At 42.9% G+C, this 14,209-nt stretch overlaps 1 protein-coding gene across 1 annotated transcript in view; it reads right to left on the bottom strand.

Annotated features, from left to right (window-relative positions):
• The window catches only part of RDX (radixin), a 49,854-nt gene extending 43,026 nt beyond the window's left edge, over positions 1-6,828 (bottom strand). Inside the window, exon 1 of the mRNA XM_069808226.1 lies at positions 6,696-6,828. The gene's annotated coding sequence lies outside the window, so the exon portion shown is untranslated. The remainder of the gene's footprint in view (positions 1-6,695) is intronic.
• Positions 6,829-14,209: the final 7,381 nt, after the last annotated feature.

Raw genomic sequence — 14,209 nt, 5'->3', positions numbered from 1 at the left:
TTGTTTAATGAAAAATCAGCCTGAAAAAATTAAAACAGTATCTTGAAGTTGTATTCATTAGGATATAATTAACATAGCACAACTATAAAGGTATAATACTGTGTTCGCCTAGCATAAAGACAATTACATTCCAGTAGATTATTTTTTTTAATTACGGAAGATATTCTAAAGTATTGGATAGTATGAGTAAGACTACTATTCTAAGACATTGTTCAATATATTCTTGAAAAATAGGAATACACTTTTCCGCAATTTCCTCCCCCTCCTTTTTTTTTTTTTTTTAAAGAAAAAACCTGGGTTTTGGGTGCTTCCAACACTGGCTTTTGATAAAATCCAACAGCATGTTTCCAGTTCACAGAAGAGATTGCCCCCTCTTCTCCCCCCTTTCCCAAATGTACTACTCCTCAGAAAAATTTAGAAGACTAGTAAAAAGCAAAACAAGCTTGGCTGTAATATCTGCTAACAGTAAGCAGGATTCCGAGCTGCAGTAATCCCTGTGTTCACCTTCTTGACAGCAGAGGCTCATTGCTTGCACAACTGAAGGCAGATTGAAGCCCTAGAGTTAAACTCAGTTAATTAACGATGCAAAAGCTAAATTAAGATTCTCATCCACCATTTTATAAACGTGCCAACTCAACAGTATTAAAAGGAATAGAAAGTAGCACAACTATTTTTATGTGCCTATAGTTATATTAGCATTGAAAAGAAGGGGTATGGTAAGATGACTGCTAAGTCTATTCTCCAGGAGACAAATGAGAGCATATGGCACAAGGCCGAGATACATGTTATCAACTGATTACTTTCTGAGGTCTTTCCAAGAGAGACCATGCCTATCTCTAAAACGACTGTTATACCCTGATACATTTTATCACTGCAAATTCTTCCATAAATATGACCAACTTTTTGCTTTGGGTTTTACCCAAACATTTTGTTAAATTGCTATCAACTCTAAATTACTTATTTGAAAACATATTTTAAAACCTTACGGTAATTTTTAAAATCAGAACTCCGACTACTAAGTATTATAGGATAGTTCTATGTCATCAAATCACAGTTGCTAGACATGTAATTTAAATCAATTTACAGAATTAACATTTATTGTTCCCATGCAATAAAACAAAGCTATCAGCTAAACATAAGGACCCTCTTGTGCAAAACTCAATAAAAATGAAGTCTCACTGTCAGCCCCACAGATCTCACGGGCCTGATAAATTATCACAGTACATGAGCAATAGAAAAAATTTATGCAAAACAAGTAATAGCCCAGGTATTTTTTGCTGAAGTGTTTGCTGTAATACCTTTTACTAGAGTAAAAAAAAAAATAAATTTTTTTTTTAAAAGAAATTTAATAGATTTAGAGCCAACTATGTTGAATTTCTCTCTATTTCAGATAATAAAGACCTTGTGCCATATTATAAGGGGGGGGAATAAAACTCAAATGATGGGGTCTACAACTTAAATCCATGGACCATTGTTTCCATTTCATATACAATGCAAAACACAGTCTGTGTCTATGTGCTTTCATACTCAAAATGTTATACAATTTCAAAACAATATACTCACACAAAAGCATTGCAACTAAGTATTGCATGTATATAAAAATCAAGAAGTTCACAGATCTTAAAACTGTGCAAAAAATGAAATCAAATAAGCACTGAATAGAAAAATAACACCCCATCTTTCACAGTTATTGGCACCAGCTAACATTAAAAACAAAACAAACAGAAGAAAAATATTTGGCCAAAAGAAACCAAAAATCACTGCCAGGCAAAATATTGTGCATCTCCGCTCTTATTACTGGAGTGGGAGTTCACTTCTGCTACTTATGTGTTTCCACTAAATTTATATTTAGTGGGCGCAACCATATCAGTTTTAGTAAATGTTTGTCTTTGAAACAATTACTTATACTTTTATCTTAACACTCACATGAAATGGCATTGCAAATAGAGGCAAAAAACCCCAGTCAACTGGGATTGGGAATGATATCCCTGTCTCCTCCTGCATTCTGAAACCAGCTTGTGACCTACTAGACATAAAGGCTCATCACTTTGGCATTTCAATTCCCAAAGGTGCCTCTTCCAAGTCAGGATTAGCAGGGTTGTGATTTTGCAGAGTTCCTACTGCTACAACACTCCAGCCCTCAAGACCTTCACAGCATACGCAGTAATCTGGACTCTGGAACAAACTACCAAAATATCAGCAGGCTCCACAACACAAACAAAAATCATCCAGAACTTCAAGAATTCACTTGAAATGAAGAACTGTGATTTTAATTCATTTCACTACAAGGCAGTTAGGACTTTTAAATCAGTATCATCCATGTTTCCAGTTATGCCACAGAAGCCAACAAATAAAGCAATTGTTGAACGATGACAAAGAAAGCTTTCTTTGGAAAATGATGGTGCATCAAATGCTTGATGCCAAAATTCTGTCAAATAATTTATGCAGCAGCTGTTTTCAAAAGAAACATTCATACACACACCCATGGGTCTGAGGTCAGGTGAGGATGGGACAGGAGGCAGAAGGCTTGAGCAGGATGCCTGGATGGCAGAGAACCAAGCCTCAAAAGCAGGATCCCTATCTCACAGCTTAAGATCTTCTCCCACCAGCAGTCTCTTCAGCAGTGTGCCTCCTAAGCTCTAGCAAGAGGTTCATCATCTATTTTCCTACATACAGATGGCAGGGACCACAGAGCTTTAGCCACAGCAGTGTAACTAACTTATTTATTTACAGGAACTTATTTAAAATTAATATACTTTTTCTTTTCAAATTCTTATACCATTCCATTTTTTGTGATAACTAAAAGTTTTAGGTCTTTGAGGAGGCAGCAATAGGCAACTTACAGGCCACTGTACCTGACTAACTGGTCTCAGCTTTCTACAAAAACACCTCGCCTCTCTACTCCAAAGCAGCCTGTGAATGCCTGTAGGGCAATCATCTTTTATGCTAACAGCTCCCTAATGACACACTTGCCGCAATTCAATAAAGAAGTTCATTTGCCACAGACTTTACTTCGGCATACATCTTTTTCAGACGGACAGAGAGGTCGTCTACACAATTGTCTGCGATGTAAGCAAACCAAGGGGGGAACCAAAACAAGCCATCTATCTCACAAAAGAGTAAAATAAGAAAAATAGAGACCTGAATTCTATAACTAACACATAATAATAGATATTTGACCAGTGCTATATATCACATGCAGAGTTTTACATACTAACTTTTTTTTTTTTTTTTTTTTTTTTTTTTTTTTTTTTGAGTACTGTGTCTTTACCTTCTTAAAACCACCATTCCCCTCAACCCTCCCTTCCCTGAAACACTTGAGGTAGGCTTGCTGTCTCTCTGGAAAATAACTGCAATATAACCAGTACAACTGTTATGCAGTAAATGTATTTATAGTTAAATATATTTTGAAGAGTGAAGTGTTTCTTCTAAACTGGAGTTCCTGAAGTGAAAACTTGGCAGTTGCCAACACAGTAATTAAACAAAAAGCAACACAGACCAGCCAAAGAATATTAGTGCAATACTTGCAGTTTTACCAGTTAATAAACCAGTGTGCTATAGATGTGCTATACAATTTACATACAGTTAGTATTTATTAAGCTTAGTAACCCTAACTTCAAATTTTAGCTTCAAAGTACCCACAGCTGCACTACTTGAAATAACTCTAAGATTTTGAAGAGTCCTACAATGACAGGATGGCCAGTCTTCCCGTTTACATCTGATATACAAGCAAACACGGAAATTAAGAAGCGTGACTGATGCGGGTACTCTGTTGTTTCAAAGTGAAATAAACCTTTCTCTAAAAATACAGTTAGAAACAAATTATGACATAATAAAAATTCTGGGTATATCCCCTTTCAAAACCAGGTATTCTATTTTCTGAATGATGCTGTTAAGTGTCTTAGAACTAGTTCCATAAAATAAAGGAAACTTATGAACATGAACTGGCCACTTGCATCAGTCTCCATATAGAGTAGCTAGAGGTCTTAAATCAAAATGTTCTAGTGTAAAGATTATTAACTCCCTTTTTGGGCCAATGTAATATGTGTTTTTCCTTGTACTACATGACTTGAAGGTTTCATTTCACAGAGTGATTAATAAGTGTCTGAAGCAGAAAGGAAAAAGAGTTTTTTAAATTCAAAACACAGCTAAGAATTAGCCTACTGGTAAAGTTAGCCCACAGATGCAGCCCTTCACTGTTGAAAGGAAAGGGTTTACCTAGGCCCCTTCAGCTCTGGCATAAACTCGCTGAGCACACAAGATACACAAGATACACTGAGTGCTGCTTTAATGGATCACTATCTTTCAACAATCAGGACTTTCTTCAGAAGTTTGTATAAAGCTTTGTTTACATTTACAGACTTGAAAATCCTCCCTTTCTTCTACTCCCACAGACTCCTAATGTAAAGTGATACGACAGCTTTGATGTATTTAACACATCTAATAGAAAGAATACCTTAACCAACTTCCCTCTTTGCCTCTGCCAACAGAAGTACCCCTTCTCAAAAAGAGGAGCAAGACTGTTGAAGAAGAAAGGCTATATACCTATCCTGGCAATTACTAAAGTAACTTTTTTTACCAGGAGCTGCCTTCTAATATCATAACCTCTACACTTCTTACTCCCCTAATTTTGCATTTTGTAGATGGATCCATATTCTCACTCTATGGCTTTACCTAATCTTCTGTGAACCAACATTTTTCTGTCAGTTCTATTATCAAGTCCTGCAATGCTCTCTATTGCAACGGCAGAAATAGTCAGCCCACAACTCTATTTGTCATCTCTACAAACACTTTTACACCATTTCTTTAGGCCAGCACCCAAGGAAAACTCTCTGGACAGCTCCTGACATGTTACACCATGACATTTTCCATGTTTTTTTCTAAAGCTGTTCACTGTACTTTTGCTCTCTAGTCTCCCAACCTGACAGAAGAGTTGTGTCACATCGGCACAAAGCTTGGAAATATGCCACTGCCTTGCAATTGCCATTTGCTGGGAGGTTGCTTATCTGGGAACATTGCACTGACTTGTAGTTTATTTTTCTCACACCCCCTCTTACGCTAAATCAACAGATCAATAGACGTAAGTCTTACAATCCAATAAACAGTTACTACTTGTCTCTTATCTTTAATGATCAAAAAACTACTTCACCACAGTACCCGTAATGCTACTGTATACCAACTCTGCATCTTCCCTCACAACACATACTGCCCAGCAGCATTGTGCCAATGTAAGAGCTGACAGCAGCAATGGTATTTCTACAGTCTTCTGAATATGTGAAGTGCTGTGCAGGCAGATGCATTCTCAAAACATTTCTGTGACATAAACACGATGACAAGCATCTCTGATGAAAACAAAACAGAGTAAGACGCAGGGACATGTCAGAGGCCTGACACAAACCAGTCACAAAGAATTAATTAAAACTCAGAATTGCAACTCCCATAACTCAGTTAAAAAAAACGGAACCTTTTTAAAAGCCTGTACCAGTAAGAGGAACATGAAATACTTGTCTAGGGTGTTACATAGACTGGAAAAGACAGCTTAACAGCACCTTACAACTGATGTGATTAGTTGTGTTGGCATAGAGTCCAAAGAGTTATTTTTTTCACGTTCGAATTAAGAAAACTGACAAAAGAGAAATTAATTCCACAAAGCTGAAACTAAAGCCCCTTATCTGCTGCTAGTCTTTAAGTGGCAAGGTTAATTACAAATGCCCACGACTTGTGCAAAACATTAATCCATTCAAAAAAACAATGCACAAAGGCTCATTCAGGGACGCCGTGCGCATTACGTCGGTCAGTATTTAAGGACTCTAAAAATGTGCATTTGTTGAAAACAATAGACAGCAACAGATGCTTCGCAGCACTTGTTTATGAAGTAATTCCTTATTATTCTTCCACACCGCCACAGTCAGCTGGCCGACCCGACTGCCACATGTCTACGGTAACCTCGAGAGCCACGACACTCGGCGACATGAATAATGCAGAGGGGGCTGCGCGGCACGGGCACGCCGAGGGCGCGCTCCCGGGGCTTCCCCAACAAAGCGCCCGCCCGCCGCCCCCTCGGCGGCGGCGGGGTCGGCGAGCCGGGCCCCCCCCCCTCTCCCAGGCGGCCCCTCGGCGGCGGCGGGGTCGGCGAGCCGGGCCCCCCCGCCCCCCAGGCGGCGGCGGCGGGGTCGGCGAGCCGGGCCTCCCCCCTCTCCCAGGCGGCGGCGGCGGCGGGGTCGGCGAGCCGGCCCCCCCCCAGGCGGCGGCGGCGGCGGCGGGGTCGGCGAGCCGGCCCCCCCCGCCCAGGCGGCGGCGGCGGCGGGGTCGGCGAGCCGGCCCCCCCCGCCCAGGCGGCGGCGGCGGCGGGGTCGGCGAGCCGGCCCCCCCCCCAGGCGGCGGCGTGGGAAGGCGTCGCGCCTCGGACACGAGCGGCGCGTTACAACGCCGCATCGCCGCCGCAACAAGTCGCCTCGCTGCGCGCTGGTGCTCCCCCGACCCCCCCGAGGGCTGCGGGCGGGCTCCCGCCTCAGGCTACCCGCCAGAGCGGCGGGGGAGCGGGGCCCCCACGGCCCCGGCCCGCCGCCCCCGCGCTGCCCTCCGGGGCGCCGCGGCAGGGCAGACCCCGCCCCCGCGCTCCCCTCGCCTCAGCGACCCGCGGGGCCGGCGCGGCCCGGGCGACGGCGCGGCCGCTCCCTGCGCCCCCACCTCACCTGGGGCTCCGCTCCCCCGCGAGCGGGCCGAGCCGGGCGGAGGGAGGGGGGGAACGGGGACGAGACCCCCGGGTAGGGTGCTGAGCGCGGCGCTCTCCGCTCCTCGTGGGGCAGGGCGGCTCCCGCCCCCCCCCCCGCCGCGCGGCTCCCCCCCTCACAGCGGGGCAGGAGGCGCTGCGGGGTCGCCCCGTGCTGCTCGCGGCGCCGCCGGGGACGAGGCGCCAGGCGCAGCTGCCGCTGACAGCTCCGCAATATGGCGGCGTCCGCCGCCGTTCAGATTTCCCCCCCCCCCCCATCAGATCTTGCTCCTGCGCCCGCACTGGGCGTGCGCGGGCGTGGCCGGGCATGCGCGTCGGGCGGCGCGAAGCCGCTGCCCGTAGTGCCGGCGCTGGCGGAGGGGCGCGTGGGCTGGCGGCGGGTGATCGGCCCGCGGGCGCGGAAGGAGCCGTGCGTGGCCGTGGTGAGGCGGCGGCGCTGCTGCGGTCCTAAGGGGCGGCGGCGGTGGTGGCCGTCAGGGGTTCCCGTTGGGGGATAGGGAGGGTGAGGGATCGGGGCTCCCGTTGGGGGACAGGGAGGGTGAGGGATCGGGGCTCCCGTTGGGGGACAGGGAGGGTGAGAGACGGAGCTCCTGCGATGAGGCGGCCCCCGGAGCACGTCGGCCCCGAGGCCCGCCAGAGCCGGCACCGCGCTGCGGCCGCCCCCGCACGGAGCTTCGCAGCGTCCTGCAGACTCGGGCAGAGCCGGTGCTTGGAGACACGAGTGTCCCGCGGAAATCACCCGAGCCCAGCTCTGCCCGCGCGTTTGCTTGTAATAGCTGCCTAGCAGTAAAGCTGTCCTCGAAAAACTCTTTGCTCACGTAAGTGAGGAGAAAATGAAGAGAAAGAGCTCGTCTGTTGGGCAGCCGGGTCTAACGGCAGCCGGCAAAAGAACATGTCAGTAAAGCCTGAGCCAGGCAGGGGGAGTTGGCAGCGTGGGTGTTTTCCATTCGAAGCCCCGGGAGGAAATAACGTGCCCTCCTTCTTGGCTGGGGAGAAAAAAGGCAGGCGTGTATTTCAGAAGGCTGTGTGGGTCCCATAGGCGCAGCTGAGGCACGGTGGGAGTCCAAATGTTTTGGCAGGTAGGGATGCCAGCACCCGGGGGACGCAGCGGGCAGGAACGGGGCTTGTGGTGTGGTGAGCTGCGGACTGGGAAGGCTCAAGCTGTGATGGCCCTTGAGAAGAGGGAAGCCTTCAGAGAAAGAGCGCGGAATGCAGTTTGAGTGGAGAGCGCTGACCTTGTTCCCCTTTTCCCTCTCATCGCAGTGATGGGACCCTTGCTCCTTTTTGATCACTCAGGTGGGAGAAAGAGTCATGCTGGGGGATGGGATCAGACTTTTTTTCTCATATACGTGTTCTCATTTTTTTGTATACAATTTCAATGGGGATGGAGAAGCAAACAGCAACAAGGAGAATCCTTCTGAAGGACAGAGAGGTTGAGGCAGTCCCAGCCCCCTCTGTGCTTTTGCAGTTTATTTTTGTTTGTAAGAAAGTGAAGGTGCTCCCTGAGCTGGGTGGCAACATAGCCAGGGAGGCCAAACAGCAAAGCTCAGTGCAAAGGGATCCACTTGAGCTATCAACTCTGAGTCATGCAGCTGCTATTAATACACCTCGCCCTCTGGCTGTCTGATAATAAAGAAAGGTTGGGGGAAGAACTAAAAGGAATTTTCAATTAAAGCTGCTTCAGAAAGAATAATAAGAACATTTTAGGATGAATTGGAGGTGAGGAGAAGGGGAAGAAGAGGAGAGTAGCCTGGCAAACAGCAAGGAATAATCTCCGAGAATCTGTGGGAGCCTCACTGACTAAATTTTTTTAAATTTGTTTGGACAAAATTTAAAGAACATTCTGATAAGCTAGATGACTACATAATACAAACTATGATGAAATTGAATTATATAAGCTTGAGTTTAATTGCTTCTTCTAAAGGCATTTAAATGAGTTGAATCTGTGATTTTATGCATTTTATTGTGTATTTCAAACAGGCATTTCTCTTGCAGTCATCACCGCAGAACCTGAACATCTCAGTCTATTAAAGGTATGTTCAATTTCCTCCCACGGGCTAAAATTTCAAGTCCAGCTTTGTTTATGCCATTTTGCTCCAAGGAAGAAGCAACAGTGGCTAATTCCTCTTTCTCTCTGTTGTTCTTCATCCTGAAGAACATCCTGGCTTGAAACAGAATATTTTGCAGTACATTAAACTTCTGAAGTGTCTTGCAGCCTCTGCAGATACACAGTGCCACTGACCAGCCACCATTAATATGCAACATGCTCTTCCCTGTTCATACAGCCTTTTCCTGCAGGTCAGAGTAAGATCCAATGGAAATGAAAAAAAAAAAAAAGAAAAAAAAAACCACCGAAAACCAAACTCTGTTTCATTCAGTCACCTAAAGAAATTGTCTATGATTCAGTGCAGTGCACAGATAAATGTGTTTACTTTAGTTGACTGAATTAGAAGCTCGCTTTTCTTCCAGAATAGTCCATTGTGAACTGGCTCAAATACAAGATTATTGCACTAGGGCATGGTTTCTTTACTAGTGTTGATAGCATGTGGAAGAAAGTTCCTTTCAGTTTGTGCATTATCACCATAGGATATGGTTTATCTCTTATGCTGTTACATGAACAATATTATTGCTCAAAAATGTCAAGGTAAATAATAGTCTTATCTTCCTTGTCAACAGTATAATGTGGTTTTCTTCTCACCTTGCTTCCTTAACAAGGTGTAAAATTGCAGTTTGTCTGATAAAACAGGGCAGTAAAAACAAAAGTGTAGTTAGAGATCGTATTCTTTTTAGCCCTGAAACTGAAACTACAGAAAGAACTACAGGCAATAAAGAGAGCTTTCAGATACCCATATCAACTTAAATTACACAGTTCTTTAAGAGGTAGGTTATAAAGATAAAGTTTACAAGAATGCCGTAACTGCAGTTTATGATAAGAATGCCAAAACTGCAAGATGTAAAAGTTTGTCTTCCAGCAATAATGCCAAAATACAGCTCTTCATTAAAAAACAGATTTTAAACTTTCATTGCCCTATCTGAGGAATCAATCCTAGAATTGCTTTTGAAAGTAAAGATTTCTGGGCCAATGCTTCTCTTCTTTTTCAGTGTGCCTGCAAAGGCATAAAGCATTAGTGAAGACCCACTTGTGTGTTGGACTCTACTTTTATGAAAGCTAAATGTACAATCCAAGGGGCATTTACTGGACAAGCATTTTGGAAAGGAGAACTAAGAAAAAAAAATCACCTTGAGGAATTTCTGAATTTTTTTGGCATCTTAAATGGTATGCAACACACCTTTACTTTATCCTCTAATTCAATTAAGATTTATGCCATCAGCTAGGATAGAAGTGTAGTTCTGCCCATATCATGACCCTAACATGAAAAGTTACACATGGACTTAGTCTACAAGCCTGGAAGCTAGCCACTCTGTCTGGGAATATTTATGCATATGACTAAACACGCACATACTCATCTATTAATATGTTTACAGAAGCAGACCTTACATAATCTAAAATTATTGCAGGATAATTTTGCTATTACTAATCGTGTGGTCTAAAACCAGATTGTTTATTCTTTTGTTAGTATTTGAATAACAATAATAGGATATGTTACCTTAATGGACATTAATTGTACTTACTTTTCCAACAAGTATGTTAGATTACTTTTTAAATTCTTTGCTAGAAACAAATGGAATTGAAAGAATTTGTGGTCATTAGATGAATCCAATTCACAGATATTTTAAATATTTGGTGAAAATACAATAAATGTCTGGAGTAATAGTTTCTATGTCTGTTGTTAAATTCGTCTGTCATTTAAAATTAAATGTATCTAATTCCAGAAAGTATTTTTCATCCATTATTAAAATACCAGATTTCAATAAAAATATAAGAGTTCCAGTAGCAACACTGAGCATTCCAAGTTGCCTTTATTGTGTGCATATATATAGTCTCAGCTTTGATCAAGTTCAAAAGGCAAAATATGGTCTGACTCTGGAGGGATTTGTCCTTTTCCTTTCTGAAATACCATAGAACACTTAGGTGTCCTTCAGTGCTGTGACCCTGCAATTGGCAGCACCTTCACAAGCCTCGGCTCCAGGGAAGATGTCGGGGTGGCCAGGTCCAGGACTCTCCAGCTGGATATTCCCCAGCACTAGTGTTGTGATGAGGGAGGACAGACCTAGTGTGCAAAAAGTTATATGGAAATGGGATGCACCCTCCTCTTCAGGGACACACAGGAAACAGAAAAGATAAACCAGCACCCGAAAGCCTGATCAAAACACCAGAAAAACAGCGATCAGCAGGATAATCTACTAATGAACTGCTGTGTTGGCAGCTGGCTTGGTGTCAGGCTGTTCTACCTTTTGTTTTAATAACCTAGCTGAAGAGGCTTAGCCTCCAACATTGACATTGAAACTTGGCTGGCCAGCAGACACCTCTACCATTGAAAATCTGTAAGGTTGTTTCCAAAAGTTTTGTCCTGCAGCCCAGCGAATTCCTGCCGGTGAAAGACTTCAGGAGAACATTGCTTCTCTTGATGACTGTGCCCACCAGAAGCAAACACGTTACCCTGGCCTAGCACCTGGGTGAGTGAGAAGCCCAAAGGCTTTACCGCTGACCATCTCTCACAGATGATGACCTCTTCCAATAACACATCCTTGTTTTTCTCTTAGGTATTCAGTCTCTGGTACTACAGCAAAGATACCACAGTGGCGTCAGCCTACCTCAGGGCCAAATTTTAATACCTTTTCTGCTCAAGATGGGAAGTAGTAAAATCACTTGTAGAGGAATGTGTTTATTTAACAGTAACAGATATGGATCTTACCAGTTCATTCTAAGTGAATCAGTATTTGCATCTCTGTGGTAATAATTTCCTAATTTAATTTTTGTACACAAAGCATGTATTATGCAGTCCTTATGTTCCATCTATTATTTCAGCCACCATTATCATTTTATGATTTGTTTTTGTAACTGTTGGTAATTGCACAAGAGACAAGTTAACAAATTAAGCTGCTTTGCAGTTAAGGTTGGGGCAAGCTGTCTGATTTCCTGTATCTGAGATGGGACATATCTGCTCGTGTCACTGCTCTCGTGTCATGTCACCCAAACATGCCTTCACTGATACGTAAGGTTGTCATTTAACAGCTGACACTTAGCTGCAGTTCCTGCTTCTGGCTACTTGATGTTTTTATCTCATTCATAGTTATAATTATTATGACAAGTGCAAGTTGTTCCACAGTGACAGCATTGTTTTTTTAGTGACAGCGTTTATTTTAGTTATAATGTGCCTGTAGCTGGGTCCTGTCCATGGCATTGGAAATCAAAGTCATTGATAATCACGGAGCTATTCACTTCAGTGAAATAATGTTAAGTATTTATAATGAAATAAAATAGGATGTAAGGTACTAGGCAGAATTAAAGGCAGCAATCCAGACAACAACTTTTTTGATGAAACTATTTCTGTGGGAGAAAAAATGAATATGGTTACCAAGGAATTGGATGCAAGTGTTTGAAAGCTTGAAAAATATATACAACTGTTAGAGCCACAGCAAATGCTTTTGGTTTGTTTTTTTTTCTTTTCCTAAGGCACATGTACACTGTTCTGCAATACAGCCATACAACTTTGTGAATAAACAAAATCATATTAAAAAGTAGCGCTTTTTACTAGGAATCTGTCACTAAAGTATTTTTAGGTCCTGACCCCTTCTAATTTTACTGCATTTACTTGCTTCCTTATTAACAAGCAGAAATAAGCAAGACTGTGGAAGGAGAGTTACAACTTCTCAGGCAAAATATATTCTCAAGACTTTGTGTCACCTCCCTGTTCTACCAAAACGGATGTGTCAAAACCTCATAGAAGTCCACCTTTCCCCTCAACTCTAGCCAAATAGAGTGGCTAAGACTCCTTTTTTAAGACGGGAATTTCCTGGATTATTTATATATATTTAGAAAAAAAGAGTGAAAATTGAAGTAGACTGTTCAGTTTTGTGTCTTCCAGATATGGGACATTTTTGATAGCATGCCAGTAGCATCACAAAAGATGAAAAAATGCCTGCAGAACCAAAGGAAACGCCCCATCACCTCTTTAAAGGGGATATTCCACAACAGTCTCCCCAACCCACTTTTATTAAGAAAATGTTTTAGTTAGAAGAAAACAGACAGCAATTTTTGCCAAAGTTGTTTTCAGCTAAACCCTCTGTAGCCCTTAATCATGAAACTGCTGAAGAAAACAATAGCAAAACAAAAAAAAGTCCCAGCACAAACATTATGTAATGAAGTAGAGACTGAATACAATTCCTCTCATTTTAAATGTTATGCCTCCACTGAAATCACTGGCTTATTTCAGAGTTAGTCTAGTAGTACTGAGTACAAGGTTGTAAGTCCGCAGACATTCTGGGCTTCTGAAGGAATTTAGGAACAAAAAGGCTGAGCTGGTATTAGCAAAAGCATGTGTCATTGAAACCGGCTACAGTTCTATTGCTGAAGCGGATACCCCCCCAGTCTGATTTTTTTTTCACCTCACAAGCATGGCAAGTGAGGAATGTATCAAGGCATTTCATTGCAGATCTAGATTAATCTCAAGGCTTTATCATCAGCACACCTACAAAGATGCAATTTTGAGTCTGGAAGGTAATTTAGCCTTAAGAGGGCACCTGCTTGTGCAGCAGTTACTGTGTTGCAATCAAACCTTACCAGAACAAATCACCTGCTATTAAAGTTCAGCAAAGAGAAACATAAGACAGGAAAGGGAGAAAAGCAAGATAATTCTAGGATACTAAGAACTTCAGTGTGCTATGTATGTCTCCCAAGTATATTTTTAAAGGCTGCTCCTTTTTCATTTCACTGTGTATGAAGGAGGTCTGAAAGATTTAAGAGTATTTATTTTCTTCTAGAAAAAATATTAAAAGACACAGTCTTTGGCTATCCTTAAGCACACCTCAAAGGCAGTTGAAGAATCAGATGGGCTAGAATACTACCAGAGTACCAAAGCAATGAAATATGATTAAATTGAAATGGGAAATTAGTTTGACTTAGTCCCTTTAAGGGTCTAAATTCTACTAATGGTTTTCTATGACTTGTCATTCATGAAGTTGACTGGTGAACAGAGATTGAAAGGATGGCACATAAGGACAGATTTTATACTTCAGATGCTGCTGAAGTTGAAATTACAAAATAGGTAAATTGCTCCATGAAACTACATTGACTGAGGTTGTGTGTGTTTGGAAACAGAGTGCTATAACTAACTGACTTGGTGTAGCTGTAATTCTTTCCTGTGGCTGAGGTGAACTTAAGAGCTCTGCCTGGTGTGGATTCCCTGCTGACTGAGAAGTTATGAGGTCACTCAGTCAATCCTTCCCAGCTAGGGACACCTCAGTTGTCTTTTTCTTCTTTCCTGATGGCTATTTCCATGAAATTTGTAGGATATTAATTTCTTTCAAGGCCCCTACCTTTGTTGCATTTGGTTCAAGTTGGCTAGTAGGTTT

The sequence above is a fragment of the Haliaeetus albicilla genome, chromosome 20 (genome assembly GCF_947461875.1).
Source record: "Haliaeetus albicilla chromosome 20, bHalAlb1.1, whole genome shotgun sequence".
In the NCBI taxonomy this organism is placed as follows: domain Eukaryota; kingdom Metazoa; phylum Chordata; class Aves; order Accipitriformes; family Accipitridae; genus Haliaeetus; species Haliaeetus albicilla.
Note: the sequence above shows the minus strand (reverse complement) of the source record. Positions and strands in the feature narration are given on the sequence as shown.